Source organism: Geotrypetes seraphini, chromosome 3 (assembly GCF_902459505.1).
Source record: "Geotrypetes seraphini chromosome 3, aGeoSer1.1, whole genome shotgun sequence".
In the NCBI taxonomy this organism is placed as follows: Eukaryota; Metazoa; Chordata; class Amphibia; order Gymnophiona; family Dermophiidae; genus Geotrypetes; species Geotrypetes seraphini.
In genome coordinates this window covers 9044641-9063402 of record NC_047086.1, presented here as the reverse complement: position 1 = coordinate 9063402, position 18762 = coordinate 9044641, and the positions used below count along the sequence as shown (strand labels likewise).

General features: G+C 41.7%; 1 pseudogene; it reads right to left on the bottom strand.

Annotated features, from left to right (window-relative positions):
* The window catches only part of LOC117356644, a 473566-nt pseudogene that overhangs the window by 378336 nt on the left and 76468 nt on the right, over window positions 1-18762 (bottom strand).

The window sequence follows — 18762 nt, the reverse complement described above, 5'->3', positions numbered from 1 at the left end:
TAGGCAACTGTTGTGTCTCTGTATCTGCGAGTGGCCATCTCCTCTCTCCCTCTCCTACCCCAAACATCGTGCACACTTTCATTCCACACCTCTATATTTCCAGCAACCCTACAACCTTCCTTCTGTCTTTCCTTACCTTGATATATTGCTGTCAGGCAACTTTGCATCTGAGGGACATAGTTCACCTTCACCTTTGGCTCTGGCAGGCATGCACATAGAGGCAGATATCCTTGGGGTGATGACACTGGCATTGCTTCTCAGCTGAGGATTGGAGGGACAAAGACAGGAAGGCTGGTGAGCTGTGGCAAGTTACAGAGATGACCAGGACCCACATCTAATCCCTTTTCCACATGCAGTTAATACTAACTCAGAGCCAGGCTTGGTAACTAGTGGCCAGGCCAGAGGCCCAACCAGCAGCAGGGGATATGATGGGAGAGAGTTCCCTAGCAACTCAAGGTGGGCAAGGCACAGAGGATGGACAGGAGCTCCTGTAGAAGCAGAGGAGGCAGCACGTGTAATGGGAAAGGCGAACCAGCTGCAAGTCTCCTCCTAGTTCTCAGATTTACAACTCAGCCTTACTATCTAGCCTATTTTCCTTACAAATGGGACACATTGCCCTGATCCCACTTCTGAAAAAAGCTGATCTAGACCCATCCTCCCCTTCCAGCTATTGTCCTATAGCAAATATTCCTCTCCTGATAAAAATGCTCGAGGCTATTATATCCACTCAGCTCTCATCTTACTTAGAGAGATTCTCCATTCTATTACCTTGCCAATATGGCTTCAGACCCAATTTCAGCACTGAATCCCTGCTGGCCTCTTTAATCTCAAAGATCCAACAACTTCAATCTCGTAATAAGTTTGCTATCCAATTCGATCTATCTGCGGCTTTTGATATTGTCCACCACGATATCCTAATTTAACAACTTTCTGAGATAGGCATTGATTCCAGTCTTAGATTGGTTCTCAAAATTTTTACGATCCTGCTCTTACACTGTTAACATGAATGGAACCATGTCTTCTCCTTGGAGTCCGCTATGTGGTGTTCCCCAGGGATCACCTCTGTCCCCTATTCTTTTCAACATTTATATGTCTTCTTTGAAATTATTTCATCTATCTCCCTTTGAAACTCTATTTACATATGCAGATGACATCCTTGTCCTTTGAGATAGGTTCGAACCTCACTAACCTCACCGAAAATATAACAGCTTGCATAACAAAACTCCAATCCTGGGCCTTCTTTGTACAAATGAAGCTGAATGGCCCAAAATTAGATCAGTTACCCACGCTCATTCCACTATCTTCTGGTCCCATACTGCAAATCAAATTCTGAAGCAAAGTTTTGGGCATCATTATTGACTCTACACTTTCCTTTAATGATCATCTCAACTCTCTGGTAAAAAAAATGTTTTTTTAGTCTTCACATGTTGAGGAAAGTGAAATCCTGCTTCCACCAACAACATTTTGTTGTCCTTGTACAATCAATCATTCTTTCCAGACTGGACTATTGTAATTCCATCTATCTAAGTCTAACCAATAAAAATCTTCAAAGACTCCAGAAAACTGTGGCTAGGTTGATCTTCACAAAAAGCAAATTTGACCATGTTTCCCCGCTTCTGTCAAAACTTCACTGGCTTCCGGTGATTTCTAGGATTCACTTTATATGTACCAGCCTAATTTTCAAGATCATACATGGTATTCTTCCTCCCCTAATCCCACTATCCTGGAATTCTTCGAGACCGGACACTACAAGATCCGCCCACATGCTCAAACTATCTTTCCCCTCGTTAAAAGGCATCATGTATGCAGGGAAATTAGGGAAATCCTTTTTCTTCAAATTCACTGACCTTTGGAATAACCTCCCTGCCTCGCTGCAGAACCTAGACTCATTCCAATTATTCCGAAAGCATCTGAAAACCTGGCTTTTCTCCAAAACGTAAAACTATCTATTTAAAATGTAAAGCTAGTTATCCTCTTCATAACCTCTAATTTCTTATTATGTCCTTCCCTCATTTATTGAATTTACCTGTAAACCGTGTCGAGCTCTATCTTTATGGAGATGATACAGTATACAAACTTAAGGTTTAGTTGAGTTTCTCTTCCTCTCTTTTTTTTTTTTCTTTCTCTGTCTCTCTCTTCCTCTCTTTCTTTTTTCTCTCTCTTTTTTTCTTTCTCTATCTCTTCTTCTCTTTCTTTTTTCTTTCTTTTTCTCTCTCATTCTCATTAAAAGGTGTCATGTATGCAAGTAAATTAGGGAAATCCTTTTTCTTCAAATTCACTGAGCTTTGGAATAACTTTCCTGCCCCTAGGCTCATTCCAATTATTCCGAAAGCATCTGAAAACCTGGCTTTTCTCCAAAACGTAAAGCTATCTATTTAAAATGTAAAGCTAGCTACCCTCTTCATAACCTCTAATTTCTTATGTCCTTCACTCATTTATTGAATTTACCTGTAAACCGTGCCGAGCTCTATCTTTATGGAGATGAGGTGGTATACAAACTTAAAGTTTAGTTTAGTTTAGATATATTTTTTTATTCAGTTTTCTGAATCTATACCATTCTCCCAGGAGAGCTCAGAATGGTTTACATGAATTTATTCGGTACACCATTGAAAGCGCACAGGACATTGGTGCGCTGACAATCTCACCCTGACATCTGTGCGTAAGACAAATGCGTGCCACCGCTTCCGCAGGTTTAAGGCATTTCCTTTTCTGTTCTGAGCGGGATGAGGGAGGACTCCCCCAGTACACTGAAAACTCCTGTTCTCCTTCCTGTTTTCGTTCCACACACACACCCTCAGAGCTGAAAGCGGCGGTATGCATTTCTCCGTGCAAATGTCAGGGCAGGATTGTCAGCGCCAATGTCCGGCGTGCTTTTGATGGGTCACCATTTATTGAGGTACTCAAGCATTTTTCCCTGTCTGTCCCAGTGGGCTCACAATTTATCTAATGTACCTGGGGCAACAGAGGATAAGTGACTTGCCCAGGGTCAGTAGCATAGGGAGGGTGAGAGGCGTCCCTCCCCGTCCCCTGCTGTACCCACCCCTTCTCATTCTGCATACCATTTTAACTTCTCCAATGCGAGCAGCGTGCCTGCGTTGGTGTCGGCTCACCCTTTGATGTCAAAGAGATCTTAGAAGGAACAAGAAGAAAGGACCAAGACAAGGGCTGGGAGAGGGGAAAGTAGGCAGGGGACCCCAGATGTTGGTCTATGTGTGATAGATGGAAAGATAGTGTGTTATATAGACTGTTCAATTAATCTAAACAATATCCTCATATTCTGACTGAATTCATTACAAATGATTAAAGCATCTTCAATCAATTCATTCTATACTTCTTCTTAAATGATCCCATCCTTTGTGTTCAAACCTTACATGTTTCTTTTTTTTATATATTGTAGTTCTTCCCATTACCCATTTGTACCAGTTTGTACTAATTTGTAATAGAACAAAATGATTTGTATGTAATGTCTTATCTTATTTTGTCCACCCTGCTCTCTTTTTATGTATTGGAAACATGTAATACGCATTGAAATATATGATATTGCGTAAAAAATCAAAATCTATTAAACTTGAAACTTGAAGATGGAGTATGTTTTGTGGGAGAGGCTGTGTGTTTGGAGAGAGGGGTAAGGATAGGTATGATGGGTATTGTGTGTTGGGAGATGGGTGGGTGTGCCCTGATGAGTGGGATTTGTGAGAATTATAATGCACAAAAACTGTTCACACATTTTTACATGAAGTTGGTCTGTATCAGGAGATCTCTGGCATGGTGGGGGGAGGGGGGCTCCTCCTCACCAGGCTCTAGTGGCTCCTGCTGTTAGTGCTGGGGGGGGGGGCGGTCTAGCAGGGGCTGCCTTCAGGAAAGAGCCATATTGTGAAGCATGCAGTATGCTAAGAAAACCTAGGCCACCTTCTGTGGTCTCTAGAGGAGCTCTCCTGGAACAGTCTAGACAGCAGAATCTGTTCTAAAGCTGACCAAAGTGTGCCCAAAGATGGCTCTGGTGCTTCTGTATCAGCAATTATACTACTCCTCTATGCCATTTTCTGGGTCTCTGATGGAGGTCATGAGCCAGGTTAACTGGAGAGAGCCTCTGTCACCTGTGGGGGGGAATGCAGAGAGATGGGGTTTTTTGTTAGTTGTGATTAACTTGAAGAGGGGGGAGGTTGGGCCCAGCTGGCGGGGAAGGAGTATGTTGGGAGGACAGAGGTCTGGGGTTGGTATGTCCCTGTGGTGCTTACCTAGCAGCCAGCCACTGAGGAACTGCCATCGGGTCATTCAGTGGATGCCGGAGTGGATTCTTAGTATCATGCACATATGTCTACTATCTCCCCCTGGGTGTCACACACGACATGTATATTCATTGAATGGTATGCCTTTCTATTTCTCTAGGCGACCTCATCTGCCCAGGGTCTTATTACAATATGTAGAATTCACCCATGATGTTCTGTTGGGCCTAGGGAGTGCTAGGGAAGATGATATAGGAAGGCTTGGAGGAACTGGATGAGGCAGTTGGAGATGGCTGGCTGGGCGAGTCCTGTGTTACTTGCTAGGAATGCAAGGTAAATGATGATCTTGAGGTGAACGGGTATGGGGTTGTTCCTTCGGGTGCAGGCCTCGAGGAGAGGTTTGAGCTGCTCACAGATATCCTGTATGGCTGTCTTGTCAAAGTGGTATCTCTGCACTCCTGGCCACTGAGGTCCAGGAAGCAGGTATGGGTTTTGGAGTCCCTCATGCGGGGATATCTCTTGCAGGGCCCTCCCTGGCTACTCCCTTCTGCCTGCATGATAGCTTCCACTGCTACCAGTGCATTCAGGTCCTCCTTCATCAACCACCACAGGTGCACCCCTGTATCCCTATGAACTACCACCACTGTGTGTGCCTCCACTTAAATCTGGGCATATGATAGCCCTACTCTTGCCCCCACAGGTTCCTCAGCCACACATCATTGATAATTCTCTGTTTTTTTGTTTTTGTGTAATTTTGAAAAATTCAATAAATCATTTAGACAAAAAAAGACCCTATTTCTAAATGTTCATGTTTAGACTTGTATGACATCATTGTAATTTTTATATGCGGCTGTAGAGACAAACAATAAAAATAAATGGCAAGAGAGATGCAATCGTAGACGTGATAGAGCGTGAGGAAAATTCTAAGTAAGCTGCAGAAGGCCTGGGAGTACTTTGGAGAAGTCAAATGGAAAGCTCTGAACCTTCAAGATGGATTTCAAGTTAGGGAATCGTCTCAGAATCCCCCACAGTAAAGAATTTGGTAGGAATCTGGAAAACAGATGTAAAAAATATTGAAATTGTTTGTGTCCCCTTGGGAAGATGGGGGGAAAGGAGAGAAGAAACCTGAGCAGCTCTTTTCATTTGTTTTTCAGGAAAAGTATTCCAGAGAGATATTTTATGGAGCAGAAGTATACATTCATCACTCACCAGTCATCCTAGCAGAAGAGCTTGTGAAATAAAGGCAGATACACACAGCAGTAATAATGTTTAAGTTATAACTCCGAGCTGTATAAGTGGATATTCTGAGACGATATATGATCCCTTTGATTCATTTGAAATGATGCCTACACAACACTTTCACAACCTCCCGATGCCAGTGACATGTTCCAATGATTTGATTGTCAGATTCACCTTTTGTCCTAGATCCAACACAAAGGAGGGGGAGGGAGGGTAATTATTTCAAATATATTAAGCACCTCACCATTTGCTCTGATATGTCCTTTGTTCATATGGATCATAAACTCTTTCAACTTTCAAACTTGGCTTTTTTTGTTAAATCAACTTAACATGCAAAGCAGTTTACATGTCAACAGTTCCACACATGTACTTTATTTCAACTTAACTTCAGGGTTAGCCACATTTAAAGAAAAAAAACAACCAAACACCTTAGGAACACAGGAAGCTGGTTTTTCAGATGTATTCCATGCATTTAAAAAAGCAGAGAAAGACCAAATGACTGCTGGCATGTTTAAAAGACAAGTTGAAAAAAGTTATACAGTCATGACTATCTGACACAAACAGGACTGCCAGGTGGTTGGATAACTGAAAATGTAGAATAATCTGGAAACGTCAGATGAGAGACTTTGGAACTAGCCAAAAGAACATCTTTCAAAAAATTAAATTGGAGTAGCTTTAACCACTGCGCCACACTCTCTAAAGACTGATTTCACGTCAGAAGGTAAACATAGCGTGTTTAAACAACCAATATGTAAAGCATACCATCAATGAGCAAATTATAGCAGACTCATTTCACCTTTTAAATTAATAATGACCCCCTTTTTTAACTTTACTCTTTAGTTATAATTTAATTTTCACTAAACAAGACTGTGGTGAAGGGTTGTTGTTTTTTTATAATACACATTTGGCATGTTTCTTTGTATAAAATGATGAGATAATGAACCTCACTGAATGTTCACCTTAAGCAATTACATATTAATTAGTTTCACTTGTGCACAATTGATTTCATTAATGACACATTTAATACACTAGATATAATGAGTAGGCTCAACATAAATTATTTCTCAATCTCACATCAATTAGGTTCATCTATTTTTTTGTGCGTATATCATCCCAGTACTAGTCAACATATTTTTAAGGTTAGCTACCTTAATTTAAGTGCAATCAGGATGGCGAGACATTGCGCCTAACAGATCTTTCTAAACAAAAAGGGACTTTGTGATTTTAAGGTAACTTGTTTGGATGAACTTACATGTTTTATTACATTATTTTATTTAAGTCATATCACTATTTGAAATGAATTTTACATATATTACAACTTTTATATGCAGTTTTATAGTTATGATGTTAAGAACATAAGAATTTCTTGGTTCGGCATTAGCCTATTTATAGGAAGATATTCGTGAGTATCACTTGTACAAAGAAGGTATTATTAAGAACATAAGAATTGCCATATTGGAACAGATTGAAGGGCCATCAAGCCCAGTATCCTGTTTCCAACAGTGGCCAACACAGGTCCCAAGTACTTAGCTAGATCCCAAGTAGTAAAACAGATTTTATGCTGCTTATCCTAGGAATAAGTAGTGGATTTCCCCAAGTCATCTCAATAATGGCCTATAGACTTCTCTTTTAGGAAATCCAAACCTTTTTAAACCCCACTAAGCTAACTGATTTCATCACATTCTCTGGCAATGAATTTTAGAGTTTAATTACATGTTGTATGAAGAAATATTTTCTCCGGTTTGTTTTACATCCACTACTTAGTAGCTTCATCACATGTCCCATAGCCCTAATATTTTTGGAAAGAGTGAACAAGTGACTCACATCTACCCTTTCCACTCCACTCATTATTTTATAGATCTCTATCATATCACCCCTGAGCCATCTCTTCCCCAAGCCGAAGAGCCCTAACCGCTTTAGCCTCTCCTTATAGGGAAGTCATTCCATTCCTTTTATCATTTCTGTCACCCTTCTCTGTACCTTTTCTAATTTCGCTATATATTTTTTGAGATACGGCGACCAGAACTGCACACAGTATTTTGAGGTGCGGCCGTACCATAGAGCGATACAAGGGCATTGTAACATTTTCGTCTTTGTTTTCCATTCCTTTCCTGATAATTCCTAACATTCTATTTGTTCTCTTAGCCACCACCACACATTGAGCTGAGGGTTTCAACGTATCCTCAACAATGACACCATAGGACTGGTTCCTCTTTCCCACATGCATCACTTTGCACTTGCCCAGTCTTCCAGTCTCTCAAGGTCCTCTTGCAATTTTTCACAATCTTCTTGCAATTTAACAACATTGAACAACTTTGTTAAGGATGAACTGTTATGCCATATGATATCACTTGGGGGTCCTTTTACTAAGGCACACTAGTACGTCTTAGCGCATGCTAAAAATTAGTACAGGCTAAATTCTAGTTACTAATTTTTAGTATGCACTAGTGCGCCTTAGTAAAAGGACCCCCTAGATTTACATTTGAAATTAATTTCATTTGTATTCCAATGTCTTTACATGTAGTCTGTCATTTGTTTCTATTGTTTTAATATTTGTATTTTATATTAGATGTTTAGCTATGTACTTTTATGTTAATTATTTTTATATTGGAAAAGTTTATGTTATTTTACTTGTTCTGTTTATATTTGGTTAATATCCATTTTATATTATTTTTTTCAGACTCCTGACGTAGGCTTTATGCCAAAACATGGGCTATGTAGCGTGTTTTTTGAGTGCTCAGAAAAAAAATTTGTAAGAGACCAGACAGAGCAGTTTTCCTGCTGCTGAAGCTCTGCTCTAAGTCTGGTCTCTTACAAACTTTTTTTCTGAGCACTCAAAAAACATTCTACATTGTATTTAAATTAAGAAACACAGAGGACTTTCTTTGGTTTGTTACATTATATTATATTGTCCTTGGTGACACGTCTGGTTATTAAGTATAAAGCATTGATGATTTGCCATCAATTTTTATATGGAAACATCCCAGAATTGCTTAAAAATAATATATTCAGTTATGCACCAAAAAGATCTTTGCGTTTTGAGAATTTAGCTTTACTGAAGACGTCTGTGAACCCTTGTTGAGACTAGTAAAATGACTTTTTGCTATGCAGGAGTTAAGTTCTGGAACTCTTTGGTGGGTCAGATATGAAATTGCTGTGAAAAAGGCAGGTTTAGAAAACTCCTTAAGACGCAGCTATGTGTAGATGCCTTTTTTTTTTTTTTTAGCTATTTCTGGTAACGTAATAGCAGAGCCACTTCGCCAAATATGTAACCTATCCTTAAAAACTGGAGAGATCCCGGAGGATTGGAAAATTGCAAATGTCACACCCATCTTCAACAAGGGTTCAAGGGGGGACCCAGGGAACTACAGGCCGGTGAGCTTGACCTCGGTCCCGGGAAAAATGATGGAAGCAATGATTAAGGACAGTATCTGTGAACACATAGAAAACAATGGACAGCTAAAGTCGAGCCAGCACGGCTTCTGCAAGGGTAGGTCATGCCTCACAAACTTATTGTACTTCTTTGAGGGGGTAAACAGACAGGTGGATAAAGGGGAATCCATTGACATCATTTACCTTGACTTTCAAAAAGCCTTTGACAAGGTACCGCACGAAAGACTGCTTAAAAAGCTGTGGAGACACGGGGTGCAAGGGGAGGTCCACCGATGGATCAAAAACTGGCTGGCAGACAGGAAACAGAGGGTTGGAGTGAAGGGCCATTACTCAGACTGGCATGGGGTCACGAGCGGAGTTCCGCAGGGGTCGGTGCTGGGACCGCTCCTGTTCAATATATTTATTAATGACCTGGAGGCGGGAACAAATTGCGAAGTTATTAAATTTGCGGATGACACCAAACTCTACCGCAGGGTTGAAACCATGGAAGACTGCGAAGATCTGCAAAGGGACCTAACGACGCTAGAAGAATGGGCCAAAAAATGGCAAATGAACTTTAATGTAGGGAAATGCAAGGTCATGCATGTAGGGAAAAAGAACCCGATGTTCAGCTACAAAATGGGAGGATCACTGCTAGGGGTAAGTAACCTTGAAAGAGACCTGGGAGTGATGGTGGACAAGTCTTTAAAGGCGTCGGCACAGTGCGCCACAGCCTCAAGAAAAGCAAACAAAATGTTGGGTATCATTAAGAAGGGTATCACGACCAGGACAAAGGAGGTCATCCTGCCACTGTATCGTGCAATGGTGCGACCGCATCTGGAGTACTGTGTCCAATATTGGTCGCCGTACCTCAAAAAGGACATGGCGGTACTTGAGGGAGTCCAGAGAAGAGCAACTAAACTGATAAGAGGTATGGAAAACCTCTCATATACTGACAGACTGAAAAAGCTGGGGCTGTTCTCCCTGGAAAAGCGGAGACTTAGAGGAGACATGATAGAAACCTTCAAGATCCTGAAGGGTATAGAAAAAGTAGACAGGGACAGATTTTTCAGATTACGGGGAACCACAAGTACAAGGGGGCACTCGGAAAAATTAAAAGGAGACAGGTTTAAAACAAATGCCAGAAAGTTCTTTTTCACCTAGAGGGTGGTGGACACATGGAACGCGCTTCCGGAGGCTGTGATAGGCCGGAGCACGTTACAAGGCTTCAAAGAAGGTTTGGATAGGTTCCTAGAGGATAAAGGAATTGAAGGGTACAGATAAGAGTAGCGGTAGGTTATAGGGATAGTCTAGGACCATTGCTCAGGCAATGGGCCTAATGGGCCGCCGCGGGAGCGGACCGCTGGGCGAGATGGACCTCTGGTCTGCCTCAGCGGAGGCAACTTCTTATGTTCTTATGTTCTTAAGTCAATGAACTATCTATGCTCTTTATTGTCCACATTATGGTATTTTTCTGAGGATTGTTTGTATGTCCATTTTATTATGTACTTGTTTATTATGGGGCTCATAATCAAAATGGAAATACGTCTTAAAAACTGGCCTAAATCGGCACTTAGACGATCAATGAGACAAGTCCAAATGCCGAAAATCAAACCGGGTTTTAGACGTATTTAAAAATGACTTAGGCCTTCACAGTGCTGCAGTATGTCCAGAGCTAAAAGGGGCATTTTAGGAGGAATGGTGAGAGCGGGATTTGGGCAGGACGTGGGCCGTCCTAGACTTAGTCGTACTGCATGTATAACCAAAAGTTTTACAACACTGCCTAGAAAGAACTTGGACTTTGTGACTTAGGCCATCTAAAATCAGGTCTAAGTCACAAGAAGGTATCCAAAGTGACCAGATAACCACTGTAGGGAACAAGTACAGACCCCCATACACTGCCCACTCCCCATCCCCATAAAAATCATAACAACAACTTTAGATATCTGCCTCCAGAATATCAGCACCTGTCAGCCTGGCATAAGAAAGCCTAGTAGAGCTGCAAAGAGGTGGCTTAAGTGGTCTTGGGGGTGGGTTAGTGAACCATGGAGAGGAGGACCCAGGCCCATAAGCCACTCTAACTACTGCATGCATGGTGAAACATGTGCACCCCCCAAATAAACCCCAACCCTAATGTACTGCCATATAAGTGGCACCTGCAGCCATAAGGGCTATTGGGGTGATAGACAGGTGGGTCTAGTAGGTTCTGCGGGGTGTTTTGGGGTGGCTCACAATGACCTATAAGGTTGTTGTGGTTAGATGTGTATGTGGCACCCTTTTTGTGAAGTTCACAGCAGTGCCCTGTAAGGTACCCCACTACTCTGGTGCAATGTTTGGGTGTCCAGTCCATCATTTTGCTGACCCCGCCCACATCCAAAATGTCTTATTCTAGGCGTTTTTGACTTGGATGAATTTTTAGATGAAAAGGGGGTATAAAGATGGACGACTTAGCAGTCTGGATGATCAGACAGTTGGACGGTACGTTAGACGATTTTTGAAGGAAAAAAAAAATGTTAGATGTATTTTTCGAAAATGGACCTTTTCCCTTGTCCGACTTTGGGCGACTAGCAACATAGGCCCAAAACGGACTTAGACATATCTTTTGATTATGCCCTTCCAAGTGTGCATTTTAAATATTGTGCATGTAAATTATGTAAGCCGTTTCGTGTTAAACGGTAGATAAATTTTTAAAATAAATAAATAAATATCCTCAGTGTGTTGGGAAACATGAACTACTTCTACTACTATTAATTATTTCCATAGCGCTACCAGACGCACGCAGCACTAAATAGAGCTCTGTCAGGTCACATGTATTAAACTTATCCTTGTCCTCATTCTTTAGGCTGTTAGTGCCATTTTGTTTGTCTGTATAACGTTACATTACAATGTCAACACAATGCACAATAAAACATTTTAATAGACGGCTAAGCAAAGAAAGATTATATAGATAGAAGAGAGAGAGAAAATAAGGGACTAATGTGAAGAAACTTGCACATAAGATCAGAATGGTGTTTGAAAATGATCTCATCAAGGGTATGAGTGGATAATATAAGTATGTGCAAACAAGGGTCACTCCTTGTGTGTGACTAGTAAGTTAGTTACTTCTTCCATTTATGTAAGCATTCTTGTTAGGTGCTATTGACTCGTGTTCGATTCCTAGCGACTTGATGAATTCTCTAAAAAGAAATTGGTTTTGTGCTACTCCAGTAAGGTCCTCCAGTGTCATCCCCAAGTTTGTTTTCAAATGTGTCCAGCTATCTGATGCAGACCACCCTCTTTGCCTGGTTCCTTCGATCTTCCCAAACATGATGTTCTTTTCCAGTGGTCTCTCTCTTCTGATGGTGTTACCAAAATAAGACATTTGGGCTTTGAATGACATAACTAGTTTGACATCTTCCAGAATTGATTTGTTAGTTCTTCTTGCAGTCCACGGCATGCATAAAATCCTTTTGCAGTATCACAGCTCAAATGAGTCAATCTTCGGTCTTGTTTCTGTAGTGTCCAGTGTCAGCCTAGAGGCCTCTGGGAGATTATATCAATCTGACCCTGGCATTTTTTATTTATTTATTTTTATTTTTTTATTTATTTATTTAGATTTATATCCCGTTCTCCCAGTAGCTCAGAACGGTCTACAAGTAAACATACACAGTAGAAGTAATTAGGCAAATAAGATGTACAATAGGTTTAGGTGCTTGGACATACAAAATTGTGCAGTATTTATCAGGGTACAAACAATTTTTCAGAGTACAGACAATTTATCAGAGTACAGACTAAGAGAGGACTATACTGAAATTTAGGAGAAGTTAAATAGGGGAGAGAAGAGAGAGGTGGGGTTTAAGGGGGGGTGTAGACTGAGGGAGATCTTTAGTTGAAGAGGAGGGTCTTTACCATTTTACGGAATGTCAATAAAGAGTTCTGTTGCCTGAGTTGGGGGGGGAGTTTATTCCAGAGATGTGGGATGAAGTGGCTGTAGGATCGTTTGCGGGCAGTTTCTGAGAGGAGGGACCTTCCAGGGGGAATGCATAGGCGTATTTCTGATTTTGAGCGGAGGGAGCGAGTGGGGGTGTAGATGGGAAGCTTAGATTTTATGTAGGAGGGGGTGGTGGCATAAATTCTCTTGTGGGCTACTGCTAGGGCCTTGAAAGCACAGCGCTGGCTAATTGGGAGCCAGTGTTCAGCGCGGAGTGCTGGGGAGACGGGATCATGGTAGTTGAGGTTGTGTAGGAGGCGGATAGCTGCATTTTGGACACGTTGGAGGCGTTTGAGATTATTTTTGGTTAGTCCATTAAATAGGGAGTTACAGTAATCCATTCTGGAGAGGACATATGCGTAGAGGAGTTGGGCGAGGTCAGGTGTGGAGATGTAGGGTTTGATCCTTTTCAGTTGGCGGAGGTAGTAGAAGGAGGTGGAGATTACTTGGGATATGTGGGCAGATAGGGATAAGTGTCCATCTAAAGTTACTCCTAGGCTGCGTACCTGATCTGTTGCCGTTAGTAGAGTGGGCATGGGAAGGCAGATAGACCCTTAGTGCAGGGAAACTGTTTTAAGTAGCCCTGATTGATATATTTTAAGTTTCAAGTAGCCCTGATTGAATCATGGCTAGCTAAAAGGTGTTAATGTCTGATTAAGAGGGTGCTTAGGACAATGGTGCACAGATCAAGCCAGAGACTTAATCCCATCAGGTTTCTCACCCTCCTTTGTTAATTAAATTAACCATTGTCTCAAACAGTTTACAAATTCTAAACAGAACGATACTGGGAGATACAATATTTTCTCTATTCAGAATAAGATTCCAAGGTATAAAAGCCTGCTCTCTGCTCTATCAAGTTACCCTCTCTCTTTTCCTATCAAGCTATCAGGAGAGGGGTCTTCAACTCCTCTCTCTCTTTCTATCTAACTACCTCTTGGCTCTTTGCTTGGCACTCTGGTAGGTTCTGTCTTGGCTCTCCCTCTCTCTGTCTATCCTGCCCTTTATCTATGAAACACGAAGCTTCCTAGAACTGCAACCTTCTATGTCCCTCTCTGCCTCTGACCTCTGTAAGGCAGTGAGACTGCTTGTTCTCTGCTTAAGTGTAATGCTCTCTGCTTAATTGTAATGCTTATAAATATTACTTTTCTGTAAGACTATTTCTATAATATATTCTTTATATAATCACCCCTGGCTGTGCTTCTTATTTGATTCTATCCCTAATGAAACTTCTGTGAAGGAACTGAACCTGGGACCTGGCGTTTGTCAGTACGCCTTTCACTTAACCCCTACCACCTAATATTGTGGGGGCCACTTTCAAACTGACATCCAGCTTTCACATCCATAATTGATCACTGAGAAAATGAGTGAATAGACAAATCTGATCTTCATTTGGAATGTTAGTTCCTTGCTTTTTAATACTTTGTTGAGAGCCTTCATTGAAGAGCGAAAAAGTACTATTCTGCTTCTACAAAGTATTTCTTCCCTGCTAGTTGCTTATTATGTCTTCCTTGCTACATTACACCAGGAAAATGGAACACCTCAAAACAAGAACTCGAAAAATTAATCTTCCAGAACTCTCTCTCCTCCACACATAACTTGATCCTTGCAGACTTAAATCTCCACTTAGAAGATCAATCATCCAAACAAGCAGCGGACATACTCTCATACCTCAACTCCCTATCCTACCAAATTCTCAACCCAGAACCCACACACGAAAAAGGTCATCAACTTGATATAGCAGCTTATTCATTTCCAAATCAAAACACACAAAACATTCACATCTCAAACGGGTCCTGGCACCCTACCCTCTGGTCTGACCATTTCAAATATTCATTCACTATCAATTGGGCTCAAAATAACAACAAACCCATCCCAAAGAAATCACACATCAAGATCAGACCGAAAATCGAACCTATCACATTCTGGAACACAGTCGACCCCGAAATCGACCCCAACAACCCCAAAGAATTCATAAACAGTTGGCGGACCCTCAGTGAATCTACACTAAACGAACTAGCTCCAATAAAAAACAAAAACAAAATAGACAGACCATCTAACAAATGGTTTGACGACGAACTTTTACACCTAAAAAGGAAATGCAGACAATTAGAAAGGACTTGGAAAAAACAGAAACATAATCACACCAAAGATGAATGGAAAATCCAAATCAAACAATACAACACCAAACTGAAGGAAAAACGAAAAAACTACTACTCCATACTCATCGGCACCGAAAAAACAGACACAAGAAAACTTTTTGACATCGTAAGAAACCTCACTGATACCAAACCATTTCTCGCCACCCAAGGAAACCAAACTCCCACAGCCACTCAATTAGCGGATTATTTCAAACACAAAATCATCACAACCAGATCCACATTCAACAATTCAAGAACCAACATAGAAGAAATACGAATCAATCCCACAAAAGATGAAGCAATCCCAGCAGACAGGATCTGGACAAACTTCCCAAAGATACAATGGTCAGACTTGGACAGGCTTTACAAAAAATACAGCAAATCCTCATGTGACTTGAACAATTGTCCCTCATACTTACTAGCTTCAGCTTCCACCAAATTTAAAGCTAGCCTCACACTATAGCTTCAAACTACACTAAGTGAAGGTCATTTTCCACCGGAATTAGGAGAAATCATAATTACACCTATCCTGAAAGATCCCAAAGGTCCTATAGACAATCCTGCAAACTATAGACCAATCGCTTCAATCCCACTATACATCAAACTAACAGAAGGTCTTGTCGCACAACACCTCTCCAACTACCTTGAAGACCATCACATACTACATCCATCACAATCTGGATTCAGATCTAACCATAGCACAGAAACTCTACTGGTATCACTATTAGACACTGTCCGACAACACCTCAGCAAAGGAAACAAGCTGCTTCTTATTCAACTCTCATTCAAACCCAAGAAGAGGAGAGCAGAAAGGACTACAGGGTGAAACTGAAAGAAGCCAAGAGAGAGATACGTTTGGCGAAGGCACAGGCGGAAGAACAAATGGCTAAAAATGTAAAAAAGGGAGATAAAAATTTTTTCAGATATATTAGTGAAAGGAGGAAGATAAAAAATGGAATTGCTAGGCTAAAAGATGCTGGGAACAAATATGTGGAGAGTGATGACGAGAAAGCAAATGTGCTAAACAAATACTTCTGTTCTGTGTTCACAGAAGAAAATCCTGGAGAAGGACCGAGATTGTCCGGCAAAGTTACAAGAGAAAATGGAGTAGATTCTGCGCCGTTCACGGAGGAGGGTGTTTATGAGCAACTTGAAAAACTGAAGGTGGACAAAGCAATGGGACCAGACGGGATCCATCCCAGGATACTAAGGGAGCTCAGAGAGGTTCTGGCGAGTCCTATTAAAGACTTGTTCAACAAATCTCTGGAGACGGGAGTGATTCCTGGGGATTGGAGGAGAGCGGATGTGGTCCCTATTCATAAAAGTGGTCACAGGGATGAAGCAGGAAACTACAGGCCGGTGAGCCTCACTTCAGTTGTTGGAAAAATAATGGAAGTGTTGCTGAAAGAAAGGATAGTGTATTTCCTTGAATCTAATGGGTTACAGGATCCGAGGCAACATGGCTTTACAAAAGGTAAATCGTGCCAAACGAACCTGATTGAATTTTTTGATTGGGTTACCAGAGAGCTGGATCGAGGACATATGCTAGATGTAATTTACTTGGATTTCAGCAAAGCCTTTGATACAGTTCCTCATAGGAGGCTGTTGAACAAACTTGAAGGGCTGAAGTTAGGACCCAAAGTGGTGAACTGGGTCAGAAACTGGCTGTCGGACAGACGCCAGAGGGTGGTGGTTAATGGAAGTCGCTCGAAGGAAGGAAAGGTGACTAGTGGAGTCCCTCAGGGTTCGGTGCTGGGGCCAATCCTGTTCAATATGTATGTAAGTGACATTGCTGAAGGGTTAGAAGGAAAAGTGTGCCTTTTTGCAGATGATACCAAGATTTGTAACAGAATAGACACCGAAGAGGGAGTGGAAAATATGAAAAAGGATCTGCAAAAGTTAGAGGAATGGTCTAATGCCTGGCAACTAAAATTCAATGCAAAGAAATGCAGAGTAATGCATTTGGGGATTAATAATAGGAAGGAACCGTATATGCTGGGAGGAGAGAAGCTGATATGCACGGACGGGGAGAGGGACCTTGGGATGATAGTGTCCGAAGATCTAAAGGCGAAAAAACAGTGTGACAAGGCAGTGGCTGCTGCCAGAAGGATTCTGGGCTGTATAAAGAGAGGCGTAGTCAGTAGAAGGAAGAAAGTGTTGATGCCCCTGTACAGGTCATTGATGAGGCCCCACTTGGAGTATTGTGTTCAGTTTTGGAGACCGTATCTGGCGAAAGACGTAAGAAGACTTGAGGCGGTCCAGAGGAGGGCGACGAAAATGATAGGAGGCTTGCGCCAGAAGACGTATGAGGAGAGACTGGAAGCCCTGAATATGTATACCCTAGAGGAAAGGAGAGACAGGGGAGATATGATTCAGACGTTCAAATACTTAAAGGGTATTAACGTAGAACAAAATCTTTTCCAGAGAAAGGAAAATGGTAAAACCAGAGGACATAATTTGAGGTTGAGGGGTGGTAGATTCAGGGGCAATGTTAGGAAATTCTACTTTACGGAGAGGGTGGTGGATGCCTGGAATGCGCTCCCGAGAGAGGTGGTGGAGAGTAAAACTGTGACTGAGTTCAAAGAAGCGTGGGATGAACACAGAAGATTTAGAATCAGAAAATAATATTAAAGATTGAACTAGGCCAGTTACTGGGCAGACTTGTATGGTCTGTGTCTGTGTATGGCCGTTTGGAGGAGGATGGGCAGGGGAGAGCTTCAATGGTTGGGAGGGTGTAGATGGGCTGGAGTAAGTCTTAACAGAGATTTCGGCAGTTGGAACCCAAGCACAGTACTGGGTAAAGCTTTGGATTCTCGCCCAGAAATAGCTAAGAAGAAAAAAAAAAAAAAAATTTAAATTGAATCAGGATGGGCAGACTGGATGGACCATTTGGGTCTTTATCTGCCGTCATCTACTATGTTACTATGTTTAACTCGATCTTTCTGCGGCATTTGACCTAGTTGACCATCACACACTACTCCAGATATTAGACGCAATAGGAATCTCAGGTAATGTTCACAACTGTTTCCAAAGCTTCCTAAAAACTCGAACATACAGAGTCAAGTCAAAAGAGCACATATCCGATCCATGGTCAAACCCATGTGGAGTACCACAAGGATCACCATTATCACCCATATTATTCAACCTCTTCATAGCATCCCTCGGCATAACCCTAGACGCCCTAAACACAGTATCATTCAGCTACGCGGATGATATAACTATCCTCCTCCCCTTTAACATTCAAGACCCCTTATCCACAAACCACTTGAAAATAATAATGGAAATGGTAGAAAAATGGATGTCAGATGAAATTCAATGTAGGGAAATGCAAAGTCATGCATATAGGGAGAAAAAACCCGATGTTCAGCTACCAAATGGGGGGATTAGTATTAGAGGAAAGTAACCTTGAAAGAGATTTGGGTGTACTGGTGGATACAACAATGAAGTCAACGGCGCAATGCGCAGCAGCCGCGAAGAAGGCAAACAGAATGTTGGGTATTATTAAAAATGGTATTACGACCAGAACAAAAGAAGTCATCCTGCCGTTGTATCGGGCAATGGTGCGCCCGCACCTGGAGTACTGTGTTCAGTATTGGTCACCATACCTTAAGAAGGATATGGCAATACTTGAGAGGGTCCAGAGGAGAGCGACACGAATGATTAAGGGCATGGAAAACCTTTCATACACTGAAAGATTGGAGAGGCTGGAGCTCTTCTCCCTGGAAAAGCGGAGACTCAGAGGAGACATGATAGAAACCTACAAGATCATGAAGGGCATAGAGAAAGTAGAGAGAGATAGATTCTTCAAATTTTCAAA